Source organism: Hylobates moloch, unplaced genomic scaffold (assembly GCF_009828535.3).
Source record: "Hylobates moloch isolate HMO894 unplaced genomic scaffold, HMol_V3 SCAFFOLD_1, whole genome shotgun sequence".
NCBI classification, from domain to species: domain Eukaryota; kingdom Metazoa; phylum Chordata; class Mammalia; order Primates; family Hylobatidae; genus Hylobates; species Hylobates moloch.
The window spans coordinates 230,805,007-230,824,290 of NW_026652276.1; the positions used below are offsets into that span (position 1 = coordinate 230,805,007).

General features: G+C 46.7%; 1 long non-coding RNA gene across 1 annotated transcript; it reads left to right on the forward strand.

The window, feature by feature from the left end:
- The first annotated feature begins 870 nt into the window (after positions 1-870).
- On the forward strand, positions 871-15,403 carry LOC116814517 (uncharacterized). The gene is made up of 5 exons (XR_004371272.2): positions 871-1,101; positions 3,318-3,522; positions 7,277-7,491; positions 15,078-15,195; positions 15,321-15,403. It is a non-coding gene; the product is annotated as an uncharacterized LOC116814517 (long non-coding RNA).
- Positions 15,404-19,284: the final 3,881 nt, after the last annotated feature.

Below are 19,284 nucleotides of genomic sequence, written 5' to 3' on the forward strand. Positions count from 1 at the left end.
TCATCATGCCCGTGGTGGAGACACCTGCTGTGATGCTCTCAGAGCCCCAGCCCAGCCACCTTCCAGCGGTTGTGAGTGTGGGCCGCTGATGGCCTACAGCTGCCCAGGCTGGGGGCTGCCCCCTGGCAAATGACTGCCCACACGAAGGGATCAGACTGAAGCCGCTCTCCTGGGGGAACACTGCTGGCTTCTTTCTCTGCCCTGTGCCGCTTCCGGCCACTCTCCCTCTCTAGAGCCCTTCCCTGACAATTCTCACCCTCCCTGCCTGAACAAGAATCCTTGTCTCAGGCTCTGCTTCTAGGATCCCCACCCTAAGGCAAGGTCTTTGAAGAACACAAGCTGAAAGCATCTTGCACACAGTAGATCTTGACCTGCCCCTTTCTTTGGCGGTTCTGTGTGACACTGGTTACCTCTGGGCCTTCAGTGAGCTGCTGCTGGATGAATGGACTGGAAGTGACCATCTCCTTGGTGAGAGGCCAGACCAGAGGACCTAAATGCTGGTGGCCGTCACCAGCTGCGCTGAAGCCCCTCTCCACTGGAAACAAGGGACAAGAGTCAAATTCACAGGTCAAGGGTTGGGGTCTAGTCTGACCACAGGTCTTTGGTCAAGGTCCTTACCATCTCGAGGCTCAGTTTCTGATACATGAAGTGAATGGGGTGGACTGGCCGACCTCAGGTTCTTCTCGGATGCTTCCCCAACTGCTTGTGCAGGCCTCTTTTGGGTGGTGACCCCCAAGCTCGGCTGAGTGGCCAGGCCTCTTGGGGCAGGCTGGAGAGGCCCCTGGGACGCTGCTCCTGCTCCTCTGGGCTTGCCACCATTCCTGTGACTCGGGCCTTGCTCTGCGCTAGGCTACCACCATCTCTGCTCTGTACAGATGCTTGGTAAACTGAAACTGGATTTTTTTTCTTTAAGCAGGAGAACTGCAGTTGCTAGCAGTTTCTAGCAGCAGACACAGAAAGTCACCTTGGAGCAGAACTTCTTTGTTTCTGGAAGGTCATCAGGCCCTTGCAGTTAAACCAACGCTAAACAAATCCCCACACTGCTACTCTTGCACTGGCCTTGGACTTGGAAAGCATCTCAAACACAGACACTTCAGGCCGGTGTGTTTGCTCTCCTGTTTCATAACAATCACTGTCAAAAGGCTGTTGTAAGGCAGAGCATCAGGGACAGGGGCCTCTGGGGTGTGGAAAGGACCTGAAAACCTCTCAGTGGGGAGGGGCTGAGCTGGTTCTTCCCCTGGCACATGGAAACCTGCTGGGGGATGGCAGGGTCCCCTGAGATTGGGTTTAAAGCATGTGGGTTCAAGAGAATCTGAGTTTATAGGAGTAGTGAAAACCGTGTCCATGTGTAGGGCGAGAGGGTCTTTGGAGAGGGTGACATGGTGGTGCACAGGCGTTCTGAGAGGTGGAGGAGGGACTGGCTGATGGACAGAGGTGACACAGCTTCCGCTGCACGTGAGCGCTTTCAGAAATTATGGAGCAGGAGGAAGCATGTGGTGCTCCTGGAGGGAAAATGGACTATATATAGTCCCAGGGACTGCGGAGAGTTCCGTCTTTATGAGATCGTGAGAACCATATTTCAGGCTGGCAAGGCCCGATGCACTGGCTGCTGCTTTTCCCACCTCTGGCCTGGTGCTCACTCATGGGGTCTGCTGTGCATGGCCAATACCTGTTCTTCTCCTTTCTGCCACTGCTCTTGGCTTTAACAGGGTTCAGGACATACCACCCCAAAATATAGCACCTTGGCATCAAGAAAACAGAAGCAGGAAGGCCACGTTCCCCTTCCCCTGCCTGTCTCCCCTGAAGCAGGCCATAGAAGAGTTCTCGGATCTTCCTCTAAAGAAGGTCATAAGACCCTCATTCCAGAAGCATCCTCCCTATCCCTGGAGAAAAGGAGTGTCCTACAGAGACCCCAGGAAGAATCTGAACAAATAGGCCTTGCTAAGTCCCCCAGTTTATTAGCATAAGTCACACCCTCTTGTCCTCCAATCACACGTCTGCACGACTGTGCATGAAGACAGTTTCTCCTGTTTCTTTGGGTCTTTCTTTCTTTCTTTTTTTTTTTTTTTTTGAGACGGAGTTTCACTGTTGTTGCCCAGGTTGGAGAGCAATGGCTCGATCTCGACTCACTGCAACCTCTGCCTCCTGGGTTCAAGCAGTTCTCCTGCCTCAGCCTCCTGAGTAGCTGGGATTACAGGCATGAGCCACCACGCTTGGCTACTTTTTTGTGTTTTTAATAGAGACGGGGTTTCACCATGTTGGCCAGGCTGGTCTTGAACTCCTGACCTCAGATGATCCGCCCACCTCGGCCTCCCAAAGTGCTGGGATTACAGGCGTGAGCCACCATGCCAGGCTGGGTCTTTATTTCTGAAGGTTCCTGTGTCACATGAAATTTATATTAAATACATTTGTATGCTGTTCTCTTGTTGAGCTGGCTTTTGTTATGGGGGTCTCAGCCATGAACCATTTTTTTTCTTTTTTAAGACAGAGTCTCGCTCTGTCACCCAGGCTGGAGTGCAGTGGTGTGATCTCGGCTCACTGCAACCTCTACCTCCTGGGTTCAAGTGATTCTCCTGCCTCAGCCTCCTGAGTAGCTGGGATTACAGGTGCCTGCCATCATGCCTGGCTAATTTTTGTGTTCTTAGTAGAGGTGGGGTTTCACCATGTTGGCCAGGCTGGTCTCGAACTCCTGACCTCGAGTGATCCACCGCCTCAGCCTCCCACAGTGCTGGGATTACAGGCGTGGGCCACCGCACCCAGCAGCCATGAACCTTTCCATAGGAATTGCCTTCTTCTTCCTCTAGCTTCCTCAGCACTCTGCTTTCTGTAGGTGCCTCTCCTTATGCCGCATGCAGACCCCGAGGGAGGTTGTACTGTGGCTGCTCACAGTCTTGTTTAGGGACTCTCTTAGGCAGAATCCTTTCTCCTGGCTCTGCTTGTGTCATCTGTGAGCCTTGAGGTGGCTTCCCTAGGCTGGGGCACATCCCCTGGTCGCGTAGCTATGGCCCGAGTGACAGAGGTCCCAAGCATCAATCCCAGGGACTTATTCACAAGGGCATGGTGAGCGTTATTCTCAGAGGGGGTGTCTATGGACAGGCCTGGGGCGCTCTCTGGCTTGCCTGGCGGCTACTCTGTGGTTTCTCCCTGCTCAGAGCCCATACTTTGCCGTGCAAACTTGTCATGTGGTAAATTATCACGCATGCCCTGTGTTCCCTTTTCTCTCATTTTCTTGAGATTAGTTTCTCACGTGTTTTTGGCTTGATCTCCAATCAATGACAAATCATATTTGTGCAACATTTTCTGGTTCACTTTCACAGGTGTAACTCGAGGTCGTGGACGTGATCTTGCAGGCCTGAGGCTCCCAGTGTCCGACATGGGGTGCTCCCGATGAAGAGATGGCTGGCCTGGTTGCATGAAGGTTGTCTTGATGGGATTCTTGTTCTGGGCATAGAGCTGGACTCTTGGACAACCAAAATATCACTTCTGGAGCTCCTGAGGTTCCATAGTGCCTCCCCCTGGTGGGTAGGTATTTATAGTGACTTCTCCCTCGTGTCTGGAGAGTATTATAAAATGGGACTGTTTTCTTGGCCATTGTTGGAGCATATTCAGGACATTTTACAATAAGAGAAAATCAAGAAACAGGGCCAGTAAATATGGGGGTCCTATTTTAGGCAATAAGGCAAGTCCCACATCACTGGTAGGTCACATTCTGTGAACGCAATGCAATAGAAGTCATTCACAAAAGACAGCAAATAAAAGCTTCTATACATTCAGGGTTTCTTTCTTTTTTTTTTTTTTGAGATAGGGTGTCACTCTGCCACCCAGGCTGGAGTGGTATAGTGGTGTCATCATGGCTCACTGCAGCCCCAAACTCCTGGGCTCAAGGGATCCTCCTACCTCAGCCTCCCAAGCGGCTAAGACTACAGGCGTGTGCCACCATGCTCGACTAATGAAAACTTTTTTTTTTTCCTGTAGAGACAGGTTCTCACTTTGTTGCTCAGGCTGGCACATTCAGGGATTTTGAAAACACATTTATTAATAATTCAAATCAAAGAAAAAATTGTGATGGAAAAATGAAATATTTACGAATTAATGACTACCGTGAAATGCTACATTTCAAAACTTGTGGGTACAACTGAAATCAATTAGAGGAAACGTTTAGCTTTAAATGTATTCATCAGAAAAGAAGACGTTTTGAAAATCAAAAAGTCAAGATTTCAATTTAAGGCCAGGCATGGTGGGATGGTTCACACCTGTAATCCCAGCACTTTGGGAGGCCAAGGCAGGAGGATTGCTTGAATCCAGGAGTTTGAGACCAGCCTGAGCAACGTAGCGAAATCCCCTCTAAAAAAATTTTTTTAAAATTAGCTGGGCATGGTGGCATACACCTGTAGTCCTAGCTACTCGGAAGATCCCTTGAGCCCAGGAGTTCGAGGCTGTGTTTGCACCACTGCACTCTGGCCTGGATGACAGAGTGAGATGCTGTCTCTTTAAAAAAAAATTCAACTTAAGAAGTTAGAAAAATAATGGAATACATAGCCAAAGAAGGAAAAAAGATAAGGATAAAAATTAATGGACTGCAAAACAAAAATAATATTAAAGAGACTCAGTAAAACCAAAATCAGTTCTTTGAAAAGACAAATAAAACAGACAAACCTCTGCAAAAACAAAAAAAAGAGAGAAGTCACACATAAACAATGCTAGGAATGAAAAGAAGATGATAACCATGGCTACAATAGAGATTTTGAAAAATCATGATAAAATACTGTGAATATGACTATTTTACATTTATATGAAATGGATTATTTTCTAGAAAAATATAAATTACTAAAAGAAACTTAAACCAATCTGAATATACCTATAAGCATTACAGTACTTGAATCAGTGGTCAAAAATATAACCTCCATTCCCTCACGTTAATTAAGATAGGAGGCCTAGATAGTTTTACTGAGGAGGTTTGTCCACCTTTAATGAAAAGATAAGCTCTCACGTACAAACAGTTCCAGCGAGTAGGGGGAAAAACACATCCAAACTCATTTAATGAGGTAGATTAGTAAAAGTTGAAGATGAAACCAGAGCAGAACAGCACCATGTAGAGAAATTTTCAGCCAGTCTCACTTAGGAACAGAATTGTACAAATCCAAAATAAAATATTAACAGATTAAGCCCAGAAATGTATTTAAAAGTATAGCATGGCTGGGCATGGTGGCTCATGCCTGTAATCCCAGCACTTTGGGAGGCTGAAGAGGGTGGATTCCTTGAGGTCAGGAATTGGAGACCAGCCTGGCTGTCATGGCGAAACCCTGTCTCTACTAAAAATACAAAAATTAGCTGGGCATGGTGGTGCATGCTTGTAGTCCTAGCTACTTGGGAGGCTGAGGCAGGAGAATCGCTTGAACCTGGGAGGCAGAGGTTGCAGTGAGCCAAGATCACGCCACTGCACTCCAGCCTGGGCAACAGAGCGACACCCTGTCTCAAAAAAAAAAAAAAAAAAAGTGTAATATGACCAGGAAGGTGTTGTCCCACAAATAAAAGGTTGATTCAACATCAGACAATCTATTAAAGAAATGTACCACTTCAGCAGATTAGTGGAGGAGAAAACATGATCTCAACAGATGAAAAAAAAGCATTTGCTGTAATTTGATTCAATTTAATTAAAAGACAGAATCCAAAACAAAGAAAACAAAACAAAAACCAAACCACCCTCCTTTCCATGATTACCTCTGTTCTCTGCTCCCGTCCATTTCTCCCTTTCCTTGTCATACTGTATCTTTCCTGCTCTTCTTTTTCCTTTAGAAACTCACACACCGTCATGGGTAATGCCTTTGCCTTGTTACCTCTGCGTGGAATATTCTGTTCTCAGAGCTTCCCAGGGCTCCCTCTTGTCACTTAGGTATCAACACAACTGTCATCTTTTGGGGCCTTGCTCAGACCCATCTCTAAATAACCAGCCCTCTACTGCAAGTTGCCCAGTTTCATTTCCCCCTGAACATTGATGATGGACATTGCCTTGCTTATTTACATGTTTGCTCATTCAGGATATCCCGCTTCAAACGTGAGTGTCCAGGACAGTGGGACCCTGTCCCTCCACTGCCCAGAACGAAACTGGGCACATTTCAGGTGCCAAGGAAATGTTTGCTCTATTAACTGGCTCTGTTTCCTTGGTCATTATGGGCCTTCTCGGGAAATTTTATGTGAGCAAATCAAACCGATTAATTTTTCAAATGTACTGTAATATTTGGGACTACATTTAACAGCAAAGTTGATAGATTGCACTTTGTAGACACGAGTTTCAGATTTATTGATTTTGATTTTGCAGTTTTCTTTTGGTATTTTGGGTTGAAAACAACCTTTAACCTTTTCATAATTTTACCAAACTTGTAAACTAGGCCCTTTGCCTGTCATCTCTAATGGAAAATGGACCTGTTTGGGGCAATTATGCCATGTTTGTCTCTCTCTCTTTGTTTGTGCTTCCAATAAATGGAATTTATTTCATTTTAAAAGTGCGGGTTGTGTGAGATTCTTCACTCATTAGACCGCGCGGGTAGGTAGAGAGGACCTAACGGCTTAGTATTACCGGTGGTGCGCGGCTGCACCACTTTCACAGGTGCCGGGAGGAGAGCGGCGCCCTCTAGTGCACATTTTGAGATCTGACGTTGAGTGAATGGATGGACCCGCAGCCAGGGCTGTTTCTCCAGTGCCCTCAGGGGCCGCATTGTTGTTAGACTACACATCAGGGACCATGTGGGCGTCCAGTTAATATTTGTCGAATGAATTAATGTCTAGAACCATGAGCTTTTCGGACTGCCCTAAAGAAGTGAGTCCGAAAAACACAGTCATAAAAATAAATGGTCCTGTTAGAGATGAAAGGAAGGTTGACAGCTGAGGTAGAGGAGACAAGCAGGTGGAAGGAATGCAGTTAGAAATGTCTTTCTTGGGCCGGGAGCGGTGGCTCACGCCTGTAATCCCAGAACTTTGGGAGGCTGAGGCGGGCATTACCTGAGGTCGGGAGTTCGAGACCAGCCTGACCAAAATGGAGAAACGCCGTCTCTACTAAAAATACAAAGAATGAGCCGGGCGTGGTGGCGGGCGCCTGTAATCCCAGCTACTCAGGAGGCTAAGGCAGGAGAATTGCTTGAACCCAGGAGGTGGAGGTTTTAGTAAACCGAAATCCCACCACTGCACGCCAGCCTGTGCAACACAGCAAGACACGGTCTCAAAAAAAAAAAAAAGAAAGAAATATGTTAATATGTTTCTTTTCTTTTCTGGTTTAAAGAGGAAATAAGAAGACAACGTAGGGTAACTTTCCAGCGAGAATTAGCCGAAAAGCCAGCGGTGGAAGCTTGCTCACTAAGACCTATAGTACTGAACAGGCCATGCATCAATCGGGTGAGACACCAACTCCCAGTCGACTGCAGGAGGAGAGAGGCCGCTTGGAGAGGCAGTGGGAAGCCGACGACGCCAGCTGAAAAGCCGTGGCTGCTTTTATCTGTAAGCACATGTTTCAAATGTAGATGTTTACTGGGGAAATTTGACCGCCAATGGGATGTTTGATATTACAGAATTGTTAATTTTTTTTTTTGAGACAGGGACTCACTCTGTCACCCAGGCTGGAGTGCAGTGGCGTGATCTCTGCTCACTACAAGCTCCGCCTCCCGGGTTCAAGCGATTCATCCGCCTCAGCCTCCCGAGTAGCTGGTATTACAAGTGCCCACCAACATGCCCGGCTAATTTTTGTATTTTTAGTAGAAACGGGGTTGCACCATGTTGGCCAGGCTGTTCTTGAACTCCTGAGGTCAGGTGGTCTGCCCGCCTCCACCTCCCAAAGTGCGGGGATTACAGGTGTGAGCCACCGCGCCTGGCCGGGATTATTAATTTTTCTTAGTTATGATTATGTTGTGCTTATGAAATACGAGGACCCTTATCTTTCAGAGACATGTGCTGAATGAAACGCTGTCTGGGATTTGCTTCAGAATCATCTGGGGTGTGAGTGAGGGTGGGGGTAGAGGTGAAATAGCACTGACTCTGTGTTGATAATTTCGAAGGAGGGTGATAGGGAAAGTTCATTACACATTGCTCTACTGTCATCATGTGCTAGAACTTTCCCGTGACAAGTTAATATATGTTTGTATGTGATATTTTTGTTCCTTTTGAAACTGTCTCTCCTAATACTCTTAAAAAAGCAAATGTGTTGGGAGGAGGAGAGGAAATGTTTTTGGTTGAATTGAAGTTTTGGTTTTGGGCTATTTCCTTTGGCCCAAGACATCATGATGGCTGAGAAGGGGGAGGGGCTAAGAGGACTGCTTGCTTAATTTATATATGGGGTGATTTCAAAATAGTCCCTTCAAGACTGAGAAAGACTTCAGCTGGGTGCGGTGGTGCCTGTAGTCCCAGCTACTTGGGAGGCTGAGATGAGAGGATCGCTTGAGCCCAGAAGTTTGAGGCTGCAGTGAGCTGTGATCACATCACTGCACTCCAGCTTGGGCAACAGAGTGAGACTTTGTCTCTTTTCAAAAAAGAAAGATTGAGAAAGGCAAACTAATGAGATAATTGATCCAAATAATTTTCTGTGGTTGAATTGATGGGAGGATGAATCCACTTTTCTTTTATTCTTCTCTTTTCTTTTCTTCTTCACTGCCCCAGTCAAGGGAGAACCTACTTTTCTATATTCACTAGAAAATATGAAAAAGTTCTCCAAATAATACTGAATAAATAGAATTGCATCAAACACCTCTTTGCTGTCCATTGATGATTGAGTATGAAGCAACTTTCGTTAAAAAATAGACTTTATTTTTTAGAGCAGTTTTAGGTTCACAGCAGAATTGAGCAGAAAGTACAGCAATTTCTCATATACTCTCGAGCCCCACAAGCATAGCCTCCTCCACTATCAGAGTGGTACACTTCACACAATCGATGAATCTGCATTGACATATCATTATCACCCTAAGTTCATAGTTTCCATTAGGGCTCACTCTCGGTGTTGTATATTCTATGGGTTTGGACAAATGTATAATGACATGTATCCACTGTACAGTCTTTCCACTGCCCTAAAACTCCTCCATGCTCCACCTATTTATCCCTCCCTCTACTGAAACCCCTGGGAACCACTGATGTTTTTACTGCCTCCATGGTTTTGCCTTTTCCAGAATGTTCCAGAGTTGGAGTCATATGGTATGTAGCCTATTTGGATTGGCTCCTTTCACTTCATAATATGCATTTAAAATTCCCCCATGTCTTTTCACAGCTTGACATGTGCCAGTGTTTGACTCTCCAGAATGACAGTTCTAAATGGGAATGCTTTGATGGTCTTTGCTGTTGTTTTGAACTAAATGCTTTTTAAAGGAAAAATGATATAAATAATTTTTGAGAATTCTAGCTCTTTAAAATGACTATTATCTTCACTTGATCTCTCAGTCGCTTGGATACTAAATTGGGGGTGCAGGTGGGGAATGCCCAGCTCATGCCAGCATTTCAGATGCTGATGCCCATCTGTAACAGAATTGTCAGAATTAAGGCTAAGTGACTGCTCTGCTGAATTTTTGGAAGTAATTTCTGTGTTTGCCTGAATTCGGAAAAATTCTGAGGGACACTAGAAATGACTAGAGGTTGTATGAAGACATGCAGCATTAACGTCAACTTCCAGCTGAGACTGGTCGTGGTTTCCAGGCAGACGTGGAATCCTCTGGGTCTTCTTTCTGGAAAAGGGTGGGTGAGGGGCACATAAGACAAGATTGACCATGCGTTGACAATTTTGAAGCTGGCTGAGAGGTAACTGGGGGTTCCTGATGCCTTTCTTTCTTTTTTTTTTTTTTTTAAAGATTGTGGTAAAATACACGTAACATAACGTTTACCATCTGCTATGGTTTGAATGCTTGTGTGCCCTCCCAAAACTCATGTTGAAACTTAATCCCCAATGCAACAGTATTAAGAGACGGGGACTTTAGGAGGTGATTAAGTCCTGAGGGCAAAGCCCTTATGAATGGGATTAACAACCTTATAAAAGGGCTGGAGGGAACTAGCTAGGCCTTTTTTTGCCCTTCCATGTGGGGATGCAACAAGAAGGCACCATCTTGGAAGCAGAGGGCAGCCCGCACCAGACACTGAATCTGTTGGCGCCTTGATCTTGGACTTCCCAGCCTTCAGAATTGGGAGAAAATTTCCGTTATTTATAATTTTATAAATGTTTGTTCTTTATAAATTACCCAGTCTCAGGTATTTCGTTATAGCAGCGCAAACAGACTCAGACATTATTGTAACCATGTTTGAGCGGATGGTTCAGTAGTGTTAAATATATTCATATTGTGGTGCAACCAATCTCCAGGACATTTTCATTTTGCAAAACTGAAATTCCACACCCATTAAACAACAACTCCCCATTTTCCCCTCCCCACAGGTCCTTGCAGCCATCATTCTACTTTCTGTTTCTATGAATTTGACTACTCTAGATACCTCACATAAATAAAATCAGGTGGTATTTTTAATTTTGTGACTGGCTTATTTCACTTAGCATGATGTCCTCAAGGTTTATCCATGTTGTAGCATGTTGAGACTGGATTTCCTTCTCTTTAAGGCCTGCACAATATTCCATTGCATGTATATACCATATTCTGTTTATCCATTCATCTGTCAATGGACATTTGGGTTGCCTCTACGTTTTGGCTATTGTGAATAATGACGTTGTGGATATGAGTGTACAAATGTCTCTCGATATCCTTCTTTCAGTTATTTTAGATGTATACCCATCATTACACTCCTCAATCTCCAGCTGGAATACAATTAGTTTTGTGATTTGTTTCCTGCCACTGTGGGAGGCTACATGGTCAGTGCTGTGGATGGGTCAAACCAGAGGGTTAAAATTCCTTGAATTTGACAAAGTCATACACGTTAAAAACTTGTGTGTGTGTGTGTGTGTGTGTGTGTGTGTGTGTGTATTTGAGATGGGGTTTGTCCTTGTTGCCCAGGGCTGGAGTGTAGTGATGCAATCTCGGCTCACTGCGACCTCCACCACCCCAGCTGAAGTGATCCTCCCACCTCAGCCTCCTGAGTAGCTGAGATGACAGGCGTGTGCCACCACAACCAGCTAATTCCTTCCTTCCTTCCTTCCTTCCTTCCTTCCTTCCTTCCTTCCTTCCTTCCTTCCTTCCTTCCTTCCTTCCTTCCTTCCTTCCTTCCTTCCTTCTTTCCTTCCTTCCTCCCTCTCTCTCTCTCTTTCTTTCTTTTTTATTGTAGAGATGGGGTTTCAACATGTTGCCCAGGCTGGTCTGGCACTCCTGGACTCAAGTGATCTGCCTGCCTTGGTCTCCCCCAAAACATTTGGTTTTTGTATTGACTAATGGCTCTTCAGTTGTTAGTTGTATAGCATTTAAGTTTGAGGTATTTGAAAATGGATGAAATAGAAAATTAAGCAGTATTTCTCTCAAATGCAATGAGCCAGTATTTTTTTCACATTCTCCAACATATGGATGCAGAGATGAGGCTAAAGAACATGGAGAGCCTTTCCCATCTGGTAGAGATATATATATATATGTTTTTGAGATGGAGTCTGGCTCTGTCACCCAGGCTGGAGTGCAGTGGCATGATCTCAACTCACTGCAGCCTTCACCTCCCGGGTTCAAGCGATTCTCCTGCCTCATCCTCCTGAGTAGCTGGGACTACAGGTGCTTGCCATCACGCCCAGCTATTTTTTTTTTTTTTTTGTATTTTTAGTAGAAATGGCATTTCACCGTTCGTTGTCCGGGCTGGTCTTGAACTCCTGACCTAGGTGGTCTGCCCACCTCGGCCTCCCCAAGTGCTGGGATTACAGGCATGAGCCACCTTGCCTGGCCTCATAGCAATATGAATTGAAGGTAAGTGATTAATTTTGGCCACATCCATTCAATGGGAAGGCAGAGAACCTCTTTTTGGGAAAAATAAACCTGCTTAATGTTTTCCAGAAAAATAGTTTATAGTATCTTGCCAAGAACACAATTATTGCCAGTTGTACCCGGAGGCACAGAGGTTGTGAAAGGCGCCAATGTCATCTGTTTTGTATAACCTTGAATACCTTATGTGTAAAATGACTTTGTGTGTTTAAATGTGTAGGGCTTTTTGATATGGGGTAAAAACCCATATATTAGGGTTGCCAGCCTGGGCAACATGTTGAAACCCCATCTCTACAATAAAAAAGAAAGAAAGAGAGAGAGAGAGAGAGGGAGGGAGGAAGGAAGGAAGGAAGGAAGAATAACATATTCTTCATGTATTCTGCATATTATGGTATGTTTGGTGAACCCCAATCTTGTAGAAGAGAAAGGAAAATCAGCACTGCTGGTAGCACCAGAAATTCAATAGGTGTAGAGATTATTATTATTAACAAAGTGACTAAAATAGGAGGACTCAGTTTGGAAAATTTGAGATGTGAAGCCTTACTGGTTAAAAAGAAATCAATAGATACAAGGTCACTAATTTAGTACTTTCATTTTTGTATTTTTTGAAAAAGAGGCCCCTCAAGTTCTATAAGCTTCAAGCTCCACAAATCCTGGATCTGCCCCTGGTGACAGCTTGGCCCCTTCACTTGCTGAGAGGGGAAGGAAGTTTTATCAATAGAACATTCCCTTTGCCACGTTGAATGCCACTTGATTGTCTCCCCAAGGACAGACCCTTCTCCTCAATTTCAAGGGCTCCGTGTGTGTGTGTGTGTGTGTGTGTGTGTGTGTATGTGGGGGAATTATGCAGTCATTTTTCCCTGTGTCTCGTTCTAAAGCAGCAGGGGCTTGAGCACAGGCACAGGTGTCTCTGAAATAGTTGTGCGCTGGGGCCTCCTCCTGCCCTGTCAGGGAGAACGTGGTGGTGGTGGGGGGAGGATCCATTATGGTGGTAGTGTGTGTGTGTGCGTGTGTGTGTGTGTGTTTATGTGTGTGTGTGTGTATGGTTCACACCGACCCCTGACTTTGCGGTGTCTGCCTAAAGTTCTTGGCATCTTTGGTGACTCCTCATGTTGCTGATTTGTTCCCTGGGGGCTGCACCGTCTGCCTTTCCCAACCATGGTGTCTGTCTGCCCTTCCCGTCAGGTGTGTGGGCCCACTCTGCCCTTCACTGCACAAATCCTCTTAGTGGGAGGCCACATCTGAGGCAGGAAGGGCTCTCAGCCCTGCAGCATGGGCTGCGTCAGTGCCCAGCAGGGCTCCCAGCTCTCACCACCTGGCTGCCTGTCGGGTGCCCTGACGCTGCAGCTGCATGCTCTTGATGCCTATGGGGCCGATTTTCCATCCTCCATCCACCACAACTTATGTATCCCGCTGTCCCATGTCCCTGTAGGGCTAATGAGAACTTCTCCAGGCCAAGCAGTGGCAAGTGGTGCCAACAGCTCCATGCGTATTGGGGCTCCCAGGTCACATGAGGGTGCTGAGGGCCTTGAACGCCTTTCACCAGCGGCCTGACTAGTGTGGCAGGTCAGGAAACAAGAAAGAAGAGACTTTAGAAGAGGGAGGCCTTGCCTTGTGTTCCTCAGAGCCGGGACACTTGGTCCTCACCGGGGTGAGGCTGGGCAGAGTACACCCTCCAGCCACCTGTACCTCCACAGCCCTGCAGGCCGAGAGATGCAAGATAAACTGGGGACGGCACCCACTTTGGAGTCAGGAGGCCTGAGACTCTCCCCCAGCTGGTTCCTTCACGACCTTGGGGAAGTCACTTACTTTCTGGGGGCTACAGTTTCTTCACTGAAGAATGAGGAGGTTGGATGGGAAGTCACTACTTCCAAAGTTGTTTTTTTTTTTTTTTTTAATGAAAGTAAAATCTTACTTTTGCAAAATCTCACTGAGAAGACCCATGGATCACTCCAAGAGTGTTCCAGCTACAGCATGGGATGGGTCTCCCTCTCCCCAGCAACCTTGTCTGCTGGGCCCGCCCCTTAGGTGTCCGGGGGCCCCCACCAGAACCTGCAGAAAGCATTTGGAACCCACTGGACTTGCTTGCAGGTCCCGTAGAGTCCCACCCTCCAGGATTCGCTAAGGAATTCACAGGTACCCTCTCCGACCCCCCAACCACACTCTGCACAGACACAGGCACAGAAACGTAAGCACTGCCCACAGCTGCGTGCACACACAGGGACTTTCAGAGGCACGATTCAGAAGCCACACCGGGCAAAGTGCCCTCCTGCGGTTTGTGTTCACTCATGCAGCCCTTGGCCGCCTTCTTCCTGTCTTCTTTATTTGCTGCTGTCGCTCCCACCTCCTGTGGAGTAGACCAGATGGCCGCACCTGCCCAAGGAAGTGTCTATAGAGGGAATGGCAAAGTGCATTCCAGCCAAGGTAGAAATCACTGGCAGGCAAGCTCTTAGGGCCAGGGCACTGGGGCTTTGGAGTCCTGGCCTGGGTCCCTACCCAAACCCTTGTCCCCTCAGATACATCCCTAGACCCCTTCCTGAGCAACCTGGAAAGAACCTGCAGGCCCATTTTCTGCACATTCCTCAGCTCCACAGGGAGAGGAAAATGCTCCACCTCCTCCGGTTGCTGCCCAGGCTGCCAGCTTGGAGGGGCTGTGGCTTCCACATTCCCTTCCCCAGTGCAGCCAGGCTTGACCTTTCAGAAAATCCTTGAAGATGGGAAGGACTCCCAAGGGTGGTGTAGAATAGCCAGGCCCAGCCCCTGGGCCTGCATAAAGCAGTTGTTTAGAGGCAGACAGTCAGATGCCTGGTGAATGGGGGGGCTGGTGCTCACTATAGTCAGAGAAGGCAGTGTTCTTACTTAGCTGCTCTCGGAGCGAAAGCACTTGCCCTCTGCAGGCTGCCCCAGAAGCCAAAGGAAAGCAGCTAGAGGCTAAAGTGAAGGTTTGGGGACTTTAATATCTGATATAGTTTGGATATTTGTCCCTGCCCAGATCTCGTGTTGAATGAAACGTAATCTGCAGTGTTAGAGGTGCCTGGTGGGAGGTGTTTGGGCCATGGGGGCAGATCTCTCATGAATGGCTTGGGCCATCCTCCTGGTGATGTGTGAGCTCTCGCTCTGAGTTCACATGAGATCTGGTCATTTAAAAGTGTGTGGCACCTTCTACTTCACCAACCCCCCACCTCTCCCTCTTTCTCTCTCTGTCTCATGCTGAAGGAGACAAGGAACAGTGAGATTCTCCCTTGGAGCCTCCAGAAGGAACCTGCCCTGTGGACACCTTGATTTTAGCCCTGTAGTTTCATTTCAGACTCCGGACTCCCAGAACGCTAAGAGAGTAAGTCTGTGTTGTTTAAGCCACTTTTTTTTTTTTAATTGTTTTATTTGGGAAAAGTGCTTCTTACAAAAGGGCAGCTGCAAAATACAGAGACCTCTGCAACAATTATTTGTTTTTTCTTAAAGTGAAAGAATGGGTGGGATCCAAGGAATCAAAGCAGTAGATGGACAAACCAGGAGCATCCCCAAGTTATTTTCAGGAAACAGCAATAAAACACAAAGGTAAAATTTCCAATCAAGGAATTCTTCCAACAACTTGATTTTAGCTAGTCTCAGGGATTCCCAAGCCCTCCCCTTTGGTGGAAAAGTATGACTTATCACTGCAAACCCATTACTCCACCACAATAAACATCTTAGAACAGAGTTTTGAATCACATCTGTCTACCTGAAAGCTCAGGGGTGGAATGAGGCAAATACCCACAAAAACGAACACAAAAACCCGACAACAAAATGCTTCAAATGAGGACAAAGGTTTCTCAGAAAGTGCCTGTACTGAAAGGCTAGATCATAAAACATTAAATACAACTGTGTATCCAAGACCCAGTTTGTGTTAATATATGGGATAACCAGGTAGTTTTAACCTCTATGGCTAACCCCATTTCTCTATTTATATAGACAGAGCTAGCACTGCTATATTGACAACTACCAATATACTGCTTTGCCCTTTAAGATCTATCTGCCACACAAGGCTTAAACCACTAAACCAGGTTTTTCTACTAAGGCTAAGAATACTGCATCTATGCAGGGATGAGAAGCTTATCACACACCCACACTCACACCATGTCAGCCCTTGGGAGTCAACTTCCAACTCTGCATTGATGTTATGCCTATCTTTTATATGTATTCTTTCTCAATTTTCCTATCATGCAAAACAGTAAAAATCTCAACACATTCACACCTGATTCTGGTTACCCAGTAGTATTACTTGTGTGCAATTAAACAAGAGACCAAAACCACAGAACAAGTGCACGTGGTAGGGATTACAGGGTAGGGAACAGATATAAAAACACAGATGTGCAGATTTCACCAGAAACCGTTTAAGCCACTTTTTGTGGTGGTTTATTATACAGCAATGGGGAACAAATACACCTGGCATGTCCTGGGACAAAGCCTGGGGACAGAGGAGGGGACTGAGCTGGACGCCCATACCCCGAAGCACGAAGGGAAGTGACCAGCAGCTAACACTCGAAGAGGCCGACTAGTTCTTAAAAGGGAGAAGAGGTATGGCCTGAAAGCCAAGGAGCAAGGGAGATGCTAACTCTAACCGCATTATTTTTTTGGAGACAGGGTCTTCCTTGGTCACCCAGGCTGGAGTGCAGTGGTGCAATCATGGCTCACTGCAGCCTCGACCTCCTGGGCTCAAGCGATCCTCCTGCTTCAGCCTCCAGAGCAGCTGGGACCACAGGTGTGCACCACCACGCCCTGCCCCCAACCCCATTTTCTGTCCCTGGGGTGCATGGGGTGTGGGATAAGAAACAGTCCCCACTGGAGAGAGATTATTTAATCCTCATCTTACTCCCCAAGACCATTACCGTTATGATCTTCCTTCTACAGACCAGGAACCTGAAGTACTTGGGGGAGGAGGTCACTTGCTCAAGTTCAGGCAGTTAGGAAGGGCAATGCAGAGGTTTGAACCGTGCCTGCACCTGTGAAGTTTAGAAACCATCATCGCATTCCCCCAGGGGAATAGTCTAGGCTCTGAGTTCCAGCTTCTCCATCTGAGGCAGTGGTCCCCAGGCGCTGGCAGCAACGTGCGGCTGCTGGGGTAGGAGGCAGGTGCCTGCAGAGACTGTGCCTTCCCCTTGGTGCAGGCGCAGTGGGCAGCCTGCACGTTGCTGCTCTTGTGTCCGACTCCTTGGGGTTCTATTCTGGAGACAGAGCTCAGCGGACTCACAAGATGGTCACTTTCTTCTGTTGAGTCCCTGAGTTTATTTGATGAAATCCAGAACTGAAGTTCCTGGAATAAGTCATCTTACCACCAGTGTTTTGAATTAACGAACTCAAATGTCATTTCCTCCCACCCAAACATTTCTCTTTAGACATACAAGGATGAAGATGAAGAGAAAAAGCCAGGCCATACGCTGGGCTGTGGTGCAGATAACATTCTGTGTCCGGGGTGCTTGTTCGAATGTCCTACTTGGACGAGCTATTTGTGGGGCATAAGCAGAGAACCCAGACACAGATGACTTGGGAGGGGGCTCAGGACGGTGCAGTTTCTCCAGACACTCCTGGCTGTGCCATTGCTCTGCCCATTGGGAACAGTTTATATGATTCTCAGATAAGAACCATATCAGCAGAGAAGCCAAAAAGGAGATACGACCCTTGTTTCATTGTCCCTTGGTTCCAATTTCCTCAGGGGATTGGGCTACTCTAAACTTTTCTTGAAGTGAACAAGTCTTGAGATACATTTTTTTTTTTTGAGATGGGGGTCTCTCTTGTTGCCCAGACTGGAGTGCAGTGGTGCAAACACAGCTCACTGCAACCTCAACCTCCTGGGCTCAAGTGATCCTCCCACCTCACCCTCCCGAGTAGCTGGGACTACAGGCATGCACCACTACACCCAGCTAACTTTTTATTTTTTGTAGAGATGGGGTCTTGCTATTATGCCCAGGCTGGTCTGGAACTCCGGAGTTCAAGTGATTTTCCTGCCTCAGCCTCCCAAAGAGTAGGAATTAGAGGCGTGAGCCACTGTGCTGGGTCATGAATATTTTTTTAAATGACATGCATTCCAAAACAGTTTCACAGGGCTATAAGGAAAAGAAGAAAATTAGGCAACTATTTTGTATACTGCTTATAAAACAATACCGTTGATTTTCCTTCCTAGGTGTAATTAACTTTTGAGTGGGAAAGCTTGTATTCCCAGTTTGAAAATTCTATTCAAAGTCGAGGACAGTCAAGTACCTCACATTCTAGAGAGAACATCAACAGTCCTCTTGGCAGTTATTGAAAAGGGACAGACCAACTCTGTCACCCCACTCTCCCTTCATCAGCCCACACTCAATACCAATACCAGTCTGGAATGCATACTTGGAAGACTTGGAGGGGGAAAAGGAGTGAGAAGGAGGGGCTGTTGGAACCTTGAGCTGTGGAGAAGAGAGGCTTTGCTTAGGTGCTGGGGTGACTCTGGCTCCCGCTTCAGCCCTGTGTCTGGGCCTGCTCCATGGTGGTGCTGAGGCCCTTCTGTGCCTGTGAAGCTGGACTATGAGAATTTTGTCTTTCTTGTGACTCCCTTTTCCAAAGATCTTGAAGTTCAACAGGACACACAAGTCCTAGAACATTTAAAAACATAAGTAAATCCCCCTCCTCCTCCCACCTGGAGAATTTAGAATCTTCATGCCAACTTCTGGAGGCAATGGTCTTCAGATCTGCTTGGCTGTGGCCAAACTACAGGGTGTCATGGAGAAACATAGTCTGGTGGGAGGGGGCAGATGATGAAAACAGAAGGCAGGAAAGACAAAGACTTCTTGGTGTTATCTTCCATGGTGAGTGTGCAGTTTCCATATTCTCCAGCTATGAACTTGAACTCAGTGGGAGAAATCTCCCAATAAGGTGTTATGTGGGTGGTGGTCGAGTAGGGGTGGGTTGGTTGCTGTGAACTGTCTGAGACTCTCCTGTCTCCCATTGGAGAAATGGGACTTGAAGAGGTGAAGCAAATTTCCCTAGATGACTTGGGAACATTGGGTTGTGGGGAGTTGGGTTTGAACTTGGACATTCAGTTTTGAATCCACGTGCTCATAGAAGGGTAGAGAAGGCTCTAGGGCATGAGAATCAATTACTCAGCAGAGAAGGGAAAGGGAGAAGATTTCACAAATTCCTGCCCTTCTGAGTTGATTTCAGTCCTATCTCGGTAATAGACATCATTATGGTTAATATTTGTCTCTGATTGGTCATCCTTGTTTTGATTCCCCCTAAATTAAGGATTCAAGGGCAAGTAGTTTATTTGAGAGTGGATCCCAAGAAACCCTGGTGGGGGAGTGGGAAAGTAAGAAAGAGAGGAGGCCACTGGAGGGTGACTGGTGAGCTCATTTCCACTTTGGGCCACTGAGATTGATCCTGCTGGGGATTGATCCACCTGGCAGGTGCGTCTCAG